This window comes from Neopelma chrysocephalum, unplaced genomic scaffold (assembly GCF_003984885.1).
Source record: "Neopelma chrysocephalum unplaced genomic scaffold, ASM398488v2 Primary Assembly neopelma1_119, whole genome shotgun sequence".
NCBI lineage: Eukaryota > Metazoa > Chordata > Aves > Passeriformes > Pipridae > Neopelma > Neopelma chrysocephalum.
In genome coordinates, this window is record NW_020897781.1 from 5,140,285 (window position 1) to 5,154,137 (window position 13,853).

General features: G+C 45.6%; 1 long non-coding RNA gene across 1 annotated transcript in view; it reads left to right on the forward strand.

The window, feature by feature from the left end:
• The window catches only part of LOC113974284, a 228,675-nt gene extending 214,831 nt beyond the window's left edge, over positions 1-13,844 (forward strand). The window contains exons 4-5 of the long non-coding RNA XR_003536513.1: positions 2,424-9,005; positions 11,012-13,844. This is a non-coding gene — a long non-coding RNA (uncharacterized LOC113974284). The remainder of the gene's footprint in view (positions 1-2,423; positions 9,006-11,011) is intronic.
• The last annotated feature ends 9 nt before the right edge of the window (positions 13,845-13,853 follow it).

Below are 13,853 nucleotides of genomic sequence, written 5' to 3' on the forward strand. Positions count from 1 at the left end.
CACAGGTGACACACAGGGTTGTCTTACGTCAGACTAAGCAGCCCAGCTGATCTGGGTTTAGCACTGAGCCTTCATTGGGCTCCTTTGTTCTTGCAGTACCTCATACCAAAGACATTTTTTGGAAATGCTAAGAATTTGCATGATATTAAAATGCATGTTCCGTTGGGCTTTATAGTTAATTCTTTCTTTTTTTTTTCTTTCTTTTTTTTTTTTTTAACAAATAGGGCTCAGTTTTACCATTGTTCATTTTTTTTCCTTTTATTTAAGCAAAATTTTCAGCCATTCAGCGCCTCTGTTGAGATTTTTTTTCTTTCATTACTTTATGGCAGATGAAAGTTAAGAGGTCCAATTACTAACATTTTATGATAGCACAGAATATTATTAAAGCACTTAAGAGGTTATTAACACCTTTTATGTACCTCATTATTTAAAAGCCTGCCATATTTAATCATTTTAGCACCATTAAATTGGCATTAACAACAACCCTATGACTTACACTCAGAAATGTCACCATTTGACAACACTAATGCAATAAAATATCTCACAGAAACCTGGAGGCACCAGGTGAACTATAATGCTTCACAAAAACAAGGTTTTTTCATGGGTCTCAACCACAGGGAGCTGCAAGGAGAGCCAGGGGGGTACCCACCTCACCCTGAGAGCCAGGAGGGAGCCAGTGGAATGTGTGTGGCAGGAGGGCTGGGTTTGGTGTAGGACCATCTGCAGTGGGTGAGGAGCACGAGGCGCTGAGATCTCCACGTGCAGAGAAACAGGAGCCACTCTCAGCCCAGCCCTCCCTGGAGCCCGAGCGCAGCCCAAGGTCTCGGGTCTCGCCCGGGCCATGGCAGCCCTGGGAACCCTTCTGTCTCCCAGTGGGGGCTGTGGCACCTTTGCTGTCCCCCAGTGTCCAAGCCAAGTTCTCAGGCTTTGAGGGCCCTGAATTCAGTGACTGTCACACCTGTGCTCGATGATGGATGAGCAGCTTTGACAGATAAACAAGGGAACAGCAAAGCCCTTCATTCCTTGTCCTGCCAGGGCCCCTTGTTTATAGGAGTTACGTGTGTGCTGCTCCCTCTTAAAGTTGTACAGTTATTCCTCCTGTGACCCTCCCCTTGGATCCCTTTCTTTATTCCTCTCTCCCTGTGCTGGGGGGCTGAGCCTGAAGCTCAGTCTGGTGGTTGGTGATTGCACACTCAGCATCTGCCTCTACCCATTGATTACCAGGGACAAAAAACAACAGCACAGTGAAATAATATTTTTACAGCCTTCTGATTATTTCTAACAACCTGCTAAAAGCCAGTGGGACTGGGTGGGTCGGAAGAGCTCTGGTGACATTGGGAACATTCCAGCCCCTGGAGTTTTTCCAGCTCCTGGAGCAGGATTCAATTCATATAGGACTTTTCCCCAGCAAAATATGGGATGGATTGTGTTTTCTCTTTAATCTTTACAAATAAATCCCTTTCCCATAATCATTATTTTCATAGATGAGCATTACTAATATATTTTGGTATTTTAAAGCATATCCTCGAATTTACTCTGGCAACTGCTGTACAGCTGAACACACAATCAGGGAAATCTATTCCATGACTTATCTGCCCAGACTTCAGTAGCATTTGCGTTCTTTGTGATTGTCTAACAGGAAAATAAAATGGAAAAGGTCCCAAAAGCCTCAAATTTGGAGCCATAAAAGGCCCCCTGAGTTATTTCTCAGATGTTGGCCCTCGGACAAGTGACTGTGTCAAAAACCCCAACAGGTCTATGTACAAAACATAGTCCCAGCTGCTGGAAGGATGCCACCAGCACTATCAGGATATTAGTTCAGCCATTTGGGGAGAGTAAATGTCAGTGTTTGTAGCTCGGGAGGGTCAGAGCATTCAGTGCTAACGAGGCTGCAAGTCCACAGCCAACCCCCCCTGTGTACGTGATCTGCGGGCGCTTCCCTCTCTCCATTGCCCTTGAAGGCATGGATGGATTAATATTCCAGCCCAGCCACGCTTGGGTTTGGTTTGCTGTTTGTATTACGTCTCTGGCTGCAGTAGTTAAATGCTGGGGGGTCTTCAGGTCTGTTAAACAAATTATGGGAGCCTTTAAACATCATCGTGCTGGGCTTTATCACCCCCCAGCCGGCACGGAGATCGCTCAGGTGTGAGTGGAGAGGAGTGAATGAGGCTTCCAGCCAATCCCCCTCTCCAGCAGAGCCAACTCCCTCCTTATCTGGAAAGGCAGGGGGGGTTAATTAGCGTGTATTAGTGTAGGGTTTAACAGCAGAGCCCTGGCCCTGAGGACAGAGCTGTGTCTTATTTTCTCCTCCAGTCTGCTGCCTATCTCTCCAGGTGTCTCCAGTATCTCTGGAATTCCCTGCCTCTCCTTCCTCCAGCTCCCCCACCTTTATTAAGGTTTTTTTTGTTGTTTGTCTGTTTTAGCACCCTTCACTGGAAGCTCTGCCATGGTGATGGAGCCAGGATGTGTCCCTGGGATGGGGCCATGGGGTGCAAACCTGCAGGACCCTGGGGAGAGGGAAGGCTCTGGCAGCAAAGTGAGTGATCAAAGTGGGCAAGGACTGGGCACCAAGGGGAGGGAGCTCAGAGGTGAAAAGCTGCTATATATTTATATATTATGGTATCTAATGCTGATCTTAAAATGGCAAACTCCAGATCCTGCCTATATGAGCAAGTTTTATGTGTTATATGAATACAGTTGCAGCAACATGTAACTATTGCATTTAATGCTGTAGAATAGCTCCCATGGGGCTTTTCCTACAAGTCTTTGTTACCAAAAGAGGTGTGACTTTCATTTTTTCTTCTTGGGCAGATAGCTAATATATGGTAACTATTTTCCTGTGAAATCCAGGGGTGATGAGACTCCAAACACAAATGCAGTGTTGGTGGGTGAGAGGAGCCATGGCCCACTTGGCATTGTGCAAGTGAAACAGTCTCTGTGGTTATTTCAGACTTGCTATTGCTCTTTACCTGCTGAGTTAACTTAAAAACCTGTCTCAGCACTTGTTCTGCTTGTGCAAAGAAACTGCACTGGAACATTCATCCCAGCCTGTGTATCCAGGCCAGCAGAAGTTTCTAGTTCAGCCTGTCCTTCCTCGGTCGAGGGGACCATCTCCTCAGCAAGTAGAGCTGGGCAATTTGGCTGTGCTGTGCAGAGAATCAGCCCAGGCTGGTGCAAACCCAGGATCATTTATCATCGGGGTCTGTGATGGATGAGGTGATACGAATTGGTGGCTTTGGTCCATTAGTGTTGGAACCAACTGATCTCCTTATTGGCAGCCTCAGCTGGAAGTCTGGGGAAGACTCTTTGTGCCCTGTGGCACCTCTCCCTCCTCCTGGGAAGCTGCTGTCCTTCAGTGAGGACTGTGAGCCGTCAGCACAGTGACCTTTGAGATTTTGCTGCCTCTGCTTTGCGGAGCTCCTGCTGCGAGGCCCAGAGTCAGCTCCCCAGGGACACTGCCCAGGACCCCCAGGCAGGTGAGGCAGATCCCACAGCTACTTTCCAGCCTGGGATTTGCGTGTCTGCATAGTGGCTGGTTTGCAGCACTGAGTTTATTTGCATTTGTGAGTGTGGTTTTTTTCTGCCCCAGATCCCACAGCGAGCTCTGCTTGGAGCTGCTGCTTCTCGCACGCAGCACAGCCCAGGCTGGCTCCCTCCTGCAGCTCACCTGGTGCTTGCCACGGATTCAGCATTTCAAGTTCAAGTTAGCCCTGGCTTTTAAGGTCTATTCCAACCCATTTAACTCCTGAGCTTTGTGTGAAAAACAAATGGGAAATATAAAAGCTTACATCAACTCCTGTAACTCGCAAAGTAAATGGGAAATCTGCAGTAAATTTACAGTCAGAAAAAGAACTGTGCTTTATATAAACGCTCACTTTGTTCAAAGACAGTTTATTAGGAAAGGATAATTTTAGGTGACAGTTGTTGTTGAAGTATTTTGTGCTTTTTTTTTTTAAATTACTACTACTTTTTAGTTATACAGCATAGTTCTTGAGCAGATACTCAAACAAGCGAGATTGGCTCATCATTCCTCTTTAATTCCACATCATGTCACTTTGGAAGGGAAATGGCTTGGTAAAAGCCAGAGAGTTCAGATATGATGCTGGCAGATCGTTATGAAATATTCACAAGACATTTAGTTTAACTTGGTGCTAATTGAACACTGACAGCACAAGTTACTCCTGCCTGCAGCAATAGTCTATCACGTTTAGGCGAGTGGCATTCCTTCCCCTTTGATGCTCTCCGAGATTGGAGGCTGTGAGGGAGCACAGTTAACAACCAGTAAACACTCAGGGAGCAGCACTGGAGACAGATCCTGCGTGGAGAATCCTCCAAAAGTGGTGAGAGTTTATTTGCACGGGGGCCGTGATAAAGCTTCAACTCTGTCTATGAAAATACTCAGTATTAGGTGAGGGGTGACTCAAAATCGACTGAGATTTTTTTTTTTTAAAGTAAAGTACCTTCCTGAGTGAAGACACTTAAAAGCAAGATTATTTGTGGACTACCTAATGGCACTTCTCTGAAGCCATGGCCCAAAAGCCCTCCTTGCCCTGAGAGGTTTCCAGGGCAGTTAGAGCTATACTGGTGTAACTCTGTGTTTTTCTACAGAGACATGGCCTTGTGTGCTTCTTTCATTTTTATTTCTGTAGCTCAACATGCTGTTTACTGATATTTGTGAATTTGTTTCTTATTTGTCAGTTCAGCTTCCCTGTGGACATTTGGTAACAGGAATTTTCCTACCATTTTAATTGTCTCTTATTCCAGAGCCAAGCAGAGTATTAATGCCATCATTTTAGTCATCAGACATGATGTGTGGTCTAAATAGCTTGGACCAGAATTCGGTATCCAGCTCTGCCTGAAGCCCTCTGGCCATCTGTGGTTTAGATGCAGTCATCTGCCTTGGGTGCCTCAGTTTCCCAGCTATGGAGAAAGGCCAAGTTGTTAATCAAGGACTTTTCTCATCTTCCCATTTGGAGGAGTTTGCTCCGGGCTCCTCCTGTGTGGTCAGCACAGGGGGTGCCCAGCAGGAATGTGCAGGAACAGCTGCCTCAGCAGGGACTTGCTCCCCCTGCACTGCAGCCCGTGGCACATTGTGTCACTCCCAGTGCAGCTGAAGGACTGAGTGACTTCCACGTGCAGCAACACATTAGAAAAGTGACCCAGAACATTTTTAATCTACCGGGGGAAATGTCCCCATCTGCCTAATTCACCTGTCCCAGGGAGTTGAACTGGAGGTGGAGTCACATACGAGAAGGTGTTAATGAAACTGTCACCGAATGCTGGGACTTAGATCACAGGAGTTCCTCTAGCAAATGGTGTGAGGACTGAGCTCTTGCTGGCTGCAGAAAGGCAGGCAGTACTGCAACCACCATGACTGACCAAAGGAGTAGGAGTACAACTAGTGGTAACCATCTAAGAGCACCAGCAGGTCAAAGGAGGGAAGACCTGCAGTTTGGTTTCCACAGGGAAAATGGGCATCCCCCTCCCCATAGTCCTGATGGGAAGCTACACATGAGTGTAAACAGCCAAGGAAGATGAGGTAAAATGTGAGGAATATTGCACAGGAAGCAGTCACAGAACAAACTGGTGTTGAGGCTGTGCTTTTCCCTTTGGAACAGAACTCCTTGGAAATGGGGAGTGCTAAGAAAGGATTTAAAGAAGGTAGCTGTGACTTCTTTGAAGCTTGGGGTAGGGTGGAGGGTGAAGGATGCTTCCTGATCTGGGCAGACTGGGAGGAGCAGGTGATGACACTGTTGGGGTGATCCCCACTTGCCTCCAGTGCCAATTGTGGTACTGGAGGTGAGTGAAATTGGGATCACCCCAAAGGAGCTTCTGTCTGAGGTAGGGGACACCCAGCTGGTATTGCAGAGAGGGGGGACCAGGTAAATATAATAAGCAACCAAGAAAAATATCATTTCACTAGCAGAAGGTTTTTCAGCCCAAGCAGATTCTGGATATAAGGTCATGGCTGAGCTGAAAGCCATGGAAATGGAGCTTTCCTGTCCTGGAATTTTATGCAGGTTGGCTGATTGCTGTAGATAGTGACCAGCTGGGAAAACACACCTTGCTTTCAACAAAGACATGGTCTTAAACATATTTTCAAAAGCCAAGGATGCAATACTGGACTAAAAGAGCTTCCAGGCTTCCTTTCCATAGAACCCCCACTCCTGGACTGCTGAATATCATTCCCCCAGTGATACTGTCCTTGGGAGGGCTGAATAAACTTAGTCCCCCTCTGTAGAGAAGAAGAAGTGGATGGGGGGGACAAGAAATGTCCCATCCTCCACAGAGTCCTGCTCCAACTGGCTTCCACAAGCATTGCTCTTCAGGAGGGAAAATAAATGAGGCTTTCAAAAGTGTTTTACTTGATTCATTTCATTCTGGGCTGGAGCAAGGCAAATAGACAGTGGGAGGACTTCACTGATAAAGTAATTTTTTTTTTTTTTCAAAAGCTGAGAATACCAGAAGATAACACAACAGCAAATTACTGCATATTTTAAACCCTTGTAGCTAAACATTCCCTTTTGGGGCTGCGCCAGGTATCTCGTGGTGCCAGTGAAAATGGGATACAGATGTTCACTTGTTTGGATGGAGACGCTGCAATAATTCATGCCTGCTACAAATTATCAGATGCCTCGTGCTCACAAAAGAATACCATGATCTTTTTGTCAGTAAGAGGAAAATATATTCCCTGTACCTATATTAAGAAAAATAAGGCCTGTAAGAAGTATGAAATGTGTTTTCCAGTTTCCAAAATGTAATTGTGTTGCAGTCCTGCAGCTTGTGCTGGTAGAAGTGTGACAGCCATGATTCCAGTCCAAGTGTGTCCTCACTGTGAGTGTCTGGGACAGGTATATGGAGCGTTTAATGCCTCCTGTGAAATGTGTATGAACAGAGGAGGTTTGGGGTTTTATGTCTGAGACTTTTTTAAATTTTTATTGTAACAATTTCAGCTTTCAATACTTGAGTATTTTTGTAAGATGAATTTAGGTGTTTTTAAGGTTTTACCTCCGACTTTGTGGCGAAAATAATCTCATTGAAGCCCGTGGCAACAGCGCTCAGGAATGCCATGTGTCTGTTTTGATGGATGTTATGGAAAAGGGAGCTGTGTACCCCAGGAACACAGAGGGATGTGGCAGGGAGAAGGAGCTGAGCCCATCACGCTGCAGCACAGCAGCAGGGCTGACACTCACCTTCTGCTTTGCCGTGTACAGCAGAGAACTGCAAAACTGGCACCTGCCAAAAGGATTTGTTCCATCCCTGAATACCTGCACCGCTGCTTTCCCCCCGTTGTGCTCCCGTCAGGAGAGGTACAAACAGCTTCACACCTGCTGAGTAGCTTCGGGTTGAAGGAATGCATGTGCAAATTTGGCAGGTAGGAATTGCACTCTTTAAATCAGACTCCACTCCTCGAAATAGGAGCTCTCTGCTTTCCCTGCCTGCTGTTCTATTTTTCCACTTTCTTCTTGCAATGCCCATATTAAAATGAAGATTTTTATATATTTTTTTTTTTCATCTTCTTAATTCATTTTCATGGTGGAGCTGTAACCAAATCCAACTCACGTTTGTGGGAATCCAGCATCAATGTTGTATGAAGGTTTTAAAGGTGTGCACAGTTTTTTCTCTCCCTCCTGAAACTTTACTTTCTCAGTAATTTTTGTAAAGTGGATTTGAGCTTGACACAACTGGCACCATTTGGGATGTAATGACTTTTTCTCCTGGGAGGTGTTTAACCTTTTGCTCACCTTTCTCAAGTTGTAGGTTGAGAAACCTCATTTTGAATCAAAACCCCCTGAAGTCTTTGTATTCAGTAGCACTTAAATGCAGTGCTTTATTTCCCTATTTTTGTTCAACTGTTTTTCTTGGCTTAAACCACTCACCAGATTTTTTTTGTCCAATTTAATGAAAAGTTTTGGCATTCTGAAAGGGCATCTTTTGCAGGACTAACCGTTAACTGATTGTTTTTTCCTGTTACTGTTTACTACATTGAATTTTTCACATCAGTGCAGACCATGGACAACCCCAGCTGGCCCTGCCCTGTGTGTATATATATATATATTTATTTACATATATTTATACATAGAAGTGTGTATATATATATATGTATATATATATGCGGACTATTCAGAACTTTCCAGAGGAATTGTGGATCCCTGGATAGCAAATTTTTGGCTCTAACAGCTGAACACCTTTTCTCATATCTCTGTGGACCCCTCGAAGTCCCCAGCCCCCAGAATTTCACAGAGCACAGCTAAAAACTGCCTCAGGTTCACTTCCCCTTGCTCACAGAATGTAGTAGTTCAGCCAGGACGTGCTGCCCCACTGGTGTTGCTTCAGTGGAGCAAGTCACAGCCAGAAATAAAGGCAGGGTCTATTTTTTTCTTCTGCAGGAATGTTCAAAACATGAATTTCCATGAGTTTCCAACATAAGACCTATATCTGCATGGTAAGTAGAGTCACTTTCACTTGCAAATGAGATTGGATCTGCTAAAAAATCTGCTAATTTGCAATAAAAATAGCATCCATCTTTGCTCTGCAAATATAGCCTCTTTGAAAACTGTCCCATTTTCAGAACTGCAGCAGCTTGTAGGATGGGAGAAAGGAGAAGGAGGAAATACCTTGCATTTTAAGTCACTTCGTATTTCTCCAGGACTATTTCATACACCTTTAGTCATTATGTTGCGTTTTGTGTTGTCACATTAATTTTCACAGTAACAGACTGATATAAACAGTGTGACTGCACTGCAGAAGCAGGGGAAGCTGGATTGATTGGGAGGGAGAAAGATTTGTTCAGACATAAATATCTCCTGCCATATTGAGGGGAGTTAAAAAAAAAATGGCCAGCCAAGAAATTGCTTTTTTGTAGGAACGTTCTGTTTCTCTCTTTTTTTACTTATTTTTTTAATTTCTTTTTAATACGTGCTTTAATGTGAGAGACCAAGAACAAGGAGAAAGCAAGTGACTATTTAATCAATCTGGGATGCTGAATGCAGCTGCTCTTTCAGGTGAGTGGAACTGCAAGGAATGGGAGACAAGGAAGGTGAAATGTGTGTGCAGGAGATGGTATTAAATAAGGAGGCCTGGTCGTGTAAGGTCTTGTTGGGGAAACTGCTGACTTTCTTGCAGGTTAAATGCTTGAAGGAACTGCAGAGTCAGGCTCCTAGAAAATGAGGGCATACACCAAAAAATCAGCACCTCAGTGCACAAACAGGTGAAAGCAGCAGGTGCAGGGAGGAAAGCCAGTGCAATGCCTTCTATCCCGATCTTCCTGCACCCCATGGAGGATGCAGGGATTGCAGAGAAGAGCAGGTATTGCTGTCCCTGTAGGGCAAAGCCTACCTGGCCATCACTTTTATGCCCTGTGATGGGGCTGCTCTGTGCTTGTCTCTAAAGGCTCCAGACTTTCACAAACATCCCCTAAGGCAGGATGAGATGGATTTCTTGATACTCGTTTCCAATATTGCCTGCTGGTGATGCTTCCTATGAGGAACTCTGTGCTCTGGGAATGCTCTAGGAAATGTGTGGCATCAATCTAGGACTTCAGAGTAAAGTGTCAGTAGTGCCTTCTAAGGTTCCATTTCTAGGACTCAGCCCCTTCCCTGTTGTAGCACTTACATCTGCCTGGCCTGGCAATGCTGCTTTTGCCCTGCTGTGGCTGGAAACATTCCCTATGCTCCTGTGGCTTTTCCTTTAAGGGGGGAGCTGAGAGATGCCTCAGCTTTGGAGCTGATGATTTGAGTTCTCTGTTGGCACTTGTCACTCCTTGAGTATTTTGGGCTAGAGCTTGTGGACTGGTGTAAGAAAATAAATCCACCTGTAAGGAGGCTTGAAGAAAAGCCACAGTATCTGATCAGAGGTTTTGCCAATAAGGATGGGATGGGTTTGTAGCTCTAGGAATGCCTTATTCCCCACACTTCTCCTGTGCTAAAGCCAGCTGTGATGGGTCACAGTGTCCCTTGCACAGCATCTGAGCCTTGAACTGAGGTTTCCCCTTTGTATGTCCAAGTTTCTGACACCAAAAGCCTTGGGTGGAAACTTGCTTATGTCTGGCTGGTTTGCAGCAGGCAAAACTCTTAAAAGAAGAGCAGCTAATTGCATATTCATAATAGCACATACAGTACTTGAGAGAAGCCCTTGATTTCTGCTGTGGTGGATCTGGAAATTCACCTCTGTCCATGCTCAGCAACATCTATCCCCAGTCTCTGGAGAGCATGGATCAACTGGAGCTTTTTGGCCCATTTCCTCTGAGAAAGAACCACTAATTTCTTCATTTTGAGCACATTATTTTTTTAACAAAAGAGCATGATACAGCTCTATACACCAGTTGGGAGCAACATGATTTGTGTCATGAATACTAATATGCGTTTGACAGTATCCTATAAATTCAACACGTTTTGAAGAGCGTTAACAAGAGTTGTAGGGACCATACTTCAATTCTTCCCCTACTTTTTTGTCAATTAAAGGAAAAGGAAGCTAGTGAGAGTCTGTATTTGTATCCAAAACAAATATGGCTTGGGTCACGGCAAGACTTCTGCACGCCGTGCTAGACCTGGGTCTGCAGCGCATTCATTGATTTTTGTCTCCATGAATCACCCTAAAGCTATAGGCAACAAAAGCTGAAGCGATGTAGATGTGATTTCTAGTTCATTTGTTGTTCATTAGAAAGATTTTGTCTCTCTCATTTGCAGCACCCCTGCTGCTGCGTGTTCATTAGGAGAATGGAATGTATTCCAAATATTTCCTAGCTCTGGCAGGGCAGATGGTGGAAAGTAATTTTCCAAACTCTTCTGGAAAAGGGGGGAGTCGGGGGGGAGGGGGAACACACCCAAATAACCCCAAGTCACCCCCTGCACGCCAGAAGAATTCGGTATTTCTGAGTGCAGACGTGCCGTACACTTTCTGTCTCTCTGGTTGTACAGTGCTGCGTGTCGGAGTGGTGGGAAGTGTGTATGAATGGGAATGTATCACATTACATGTGGGATGTTAGCAAGGCTGGGGTTTTTTTTCACAGGAAACTGCATTTGCAAAGAGCACACAGCAACACACAGTACCCTAAAAGATGTGTGTGAAGGCAGCGAGCAAGATTCATTTCCCTAAATCTTCTGGGCAACCCAATGCCTAAGGGAATCCCAGGGAGGGAGGACAGAGCCTGGGCCCCACTCCAGTTTCTCAGTCCAGCCCTGTGCAGAGGCGTGAGGCAAACTGGAAGCTTCCCAGACACCCCATCCCCATCCCCTGCCCTTGGCCGGCGCGGGCAGAAGGATGTCCCAGTGCTCAGACAATGGTGGAGGAAGCGGCTCTGGCTGCGTTTCCCTTCTGCTCCCTGGGGAGCCGGGGAGAGCACACAAGCCAGGGCCAGATTTAGCTCTTGGATCCACATGAAACATCCATGTGCCGACTGCTCCCTTCCTTCGTGCTCAGCCTCTTGTCACGGGAGTGGAAGTCGCACACAAGGGGAACAGAGGAGCCGGGTGAATGTGCAGCAGGGAGAGCCAGGAACACAATGAGGGGGAACAAAGAGTGGGGCTGTGTTTGCTGCCTTCCCAGTGCCATTCACTCCTCGTGCTTGGAGCCGGTTTCCTCTTTTCAGGAGCCTCTTGACCTGTAGATCCCTCTCCTCGGCAGACAGACACCAAAGCCCCGCGGCTGGATCCTAATACCTCTTCAGATCAAACCAGCAAAACACTTGGAGCACAGAGCCTGAACTGTGTGTTTGCATCGAGGCTTTAAGCTCCTTGGCGCTGGCACCCAGGGTTCCTGTTTGTTTTCCAACTCCTGAGGACAGCAATGGTGCTCTCCAAGTCAGCAAAAACAAACCAAGAGAGGCTCAAAGAGTGCGGCAGCTTCTCCGAGCTCTGCTGTCCCTGGGACTGGGCCGTGCTCTTGCCAGTGGAAGGTGCCTCTGGCACTGAGTTTAGCTGTCAGCTTGGGCCTGCACCCTCAAAATCTCACACACAGAAACCTGGCAGAGCAAGGAACTTCCTCCAAAGAAGGACATCAGTTGCCCTGTCTGTGCCACCAAGACCCAGCTTTGGAGGGGGCTGCTTGGACAGCGGCTGTAAAGCCCCATCAGATTTTCCCAGCCTGCTGTCAGTGATGGATTTTCAAGCCCTCTCTTTCTCCAGGCACTCTCATTGTACAGTGTGTGGGTGCAGTGTGTGGAGGTACCGGGGCCTCTCATTTGATTAAGTTTATAGAATCACAGAATTGTTTAGGTTGGAAAAGACCTCTAAGATCATTAAGTACAACTGCTCCCCCAGCACTGCCAAGCCCATCATTAACTCTGTCCCTAAGTGCTACATCTGCACATCTTTTACACTGAGCACAAGGCAGGAGACCCCTCTGAGCCTGCCTTCAGGCAACTCTATCCCACAGCATCCCACCTCTCTGTAGCGAAGGGTCAGTGCAGTGGTGGCTCTGCGGAAGCGGGTTGGGAAACGGATGCATCCTGTAGCCACTGTGACCTTAAAACCCATTGCTCGGTCATCCAGCAGAAAAAAAACTGGAGAATTCCTTCCGAACAGCCGACTGCCAGTGCCCTTGGGAGCTGCCCTTTCCTCTTTGGACAGCCGGAGCTTCTGCCAGCCAGGACTGTCTCAGTGTCAGCTGAGATCCAGGAATTTGTGTAATCCACACCTGACACCTAAACCTGTGTTTTTCACAGCCAGGCAGAGTTTTAAACTCCTCTCCATCAGCTGTGGCCTTCAGGGATGAGCAGTGGCTATAACTGATTCATCAAGACTCCTTTTAATTTGGCTTTGCTCAGTTGTTACAATACGTTTTGTTCCCGATTATTACACTCCGGAGTCAAGGTTCCTGTAGGTAATTTATGCTGTAGCCTACGTATGTGTAAAAAATTTCTTGCAATCGTGTTTTTAATTAAAATGCACACGATAATACCAAAAGGAGACAGGGGGAGGAAGGGAGGGAACCCAGATTAAGTTTTTAATTGTTTTAATAGTGAGATTTGTTTCAGTGAGAACAGGGCATATTGGTTTCCTTGGAAACATTGGCGATGTATTAGCTGTATAAAATCTAGCATAAAAGATTTGTGGAAGTGAAGCCTTTAGGTTTTAACTGATATTATAACTCATTTCATTTGGAAAATCAGATTTACATGCAGCCCCTGGAGTCCCAAAAAGGTGTCTTTCTTGTGTTTTCTCTTAAGCCTTGGAATTAATAATTTCACAGATTATTGGTATCATTAGAGATCTAAAACTGCAATAACAACAAGAAAAAAACCCTTTCAACAATTCAATATCCCTGATTCATATGATTTAATTAGATGTGCCTGTAAGTTCTCTTTGTGCCAAGCAGTGCCAGGCTCAGGCAAGACTCCACGTGATTTGAGAAAGAAGTGCAAAAATTTGGCTTTTTAAATGTTCCCATTAAACTGGAGATTTATGGTAATAGACAGTGGGTGATGTTTTATGCACATCCCATGCTCAGTTATTTTATTGTATACCACACTGACACCTGGATGTACAATACACAATGTACTTTAGCCAGTCTCAAGCTCAGAGAATCGCTGAGGCTGATGATGATTATCTGGCCTCACACAAAGTCTTCAAGGCCTCTAATTTTACCTGGGACATGTTTTAGGAAACAGAGAATCCTCAGAGAGCCCCATCCCCAGAGACAACACCCCAAGGCACCATGGGGAGGTCAAATGTAGGTTTTTAAGGTTCTTAATCATCTGAAGCTAAAACATTTTCCTTTCATTCTCTTTGCAAGTCAGGCTCTCAAATTATCAATTTTGTTTCTTCTGTGTTAGAAAATAAAGCTTTGTGAGGGAGGATTCAGCTCTCTGCAGCCAAGTGGGACTGAAACAACCAATTTTAATGTCTGTGATT